Raw genomic sequence first — 836 nt, 5'->3', positions numbered from 1 at the left:
AGATGCTGTTTGGGATGATTTTATAGTGTTGTTGTTTGCATGTCTAGTCCACTAGCCCTGAAGCTTCAGAGGGTTGTAAAGTTGTCACATACCCTGTGTATTTCATTTCTAATGAGCTCCTTCTGTGTTGTGGTCCATAGAGAAACAAGTGGTGCCAGAAAGGGGCACATTTATGAATTTTGGGAATGTGTGATTTTTCACTGAGCTTTGATATCTAAATATTGTCCCTGCTGTACAGAGTCCACATCAGGGGTCCTGATAAAGACACTTCTCATCCAGCATAAGTAAGTCCAGTAGCACCCTAAATCAAGCTGACCCTCCATCAAATGTTTTTATGATGTGGAACCAGCTGACACACATTGTCTATTATTTTTTTGGGCTATGTTCAATCCCGTATTTCCTTGTCCTGGGGTCATGTAGAATTGGGATATGCAGTGAGTAAGGAGGGTGGAAGATAAACAAAATATGGTGTGCATATTGTCAAGTACATGAGGTCTATGCTCCCTAGCTGTATCAGAGAAGATCAGTTAGGTTCTGGGTAGAGCTGTCAATGGTTGACAGGGTCATACCTGCACTTTCCAAGAGCTTTAAAAATCTCTCTATTATGGAATTTTTCAAAATCCTTAAAAACAAAGATAATTAGTATATTGAACTCCGATAGATCTATCACCTAGGTTCATCAATTGTCAGCAATTTACCAGTTTCATCTTTGTCCCTATGCCATGACTTTCTTTCTTTTTTTTTTTTTTTTTTTAATCAACAGGAAGTAGATCCCAGATTTTATATTATTTTATATATAAATACTTCAGTGAAAGTGAAAGTGAAGTCACTCAGTC

This window comes from Bison bison, unplaced genomic scaffold (genome assembly GCF_000754665.1).
Source record: "Bison bison bison isolate TAMUID 2011002044 unplaced genomic scaffold, Bison_UMD1.0 scf7180017862275, whole genome shotgun sequence".
NCBI classification, from domain to species: Eukaryota; Metazoa; Chordata; class Mammalia; order Artiodactyla; family Bovidae; genus Bison; species Bison bison.
The sequence above is the reverse complement of the archived record's forward strand: the minus strand, read 5'-3'. Positions refer to the sequence as shown.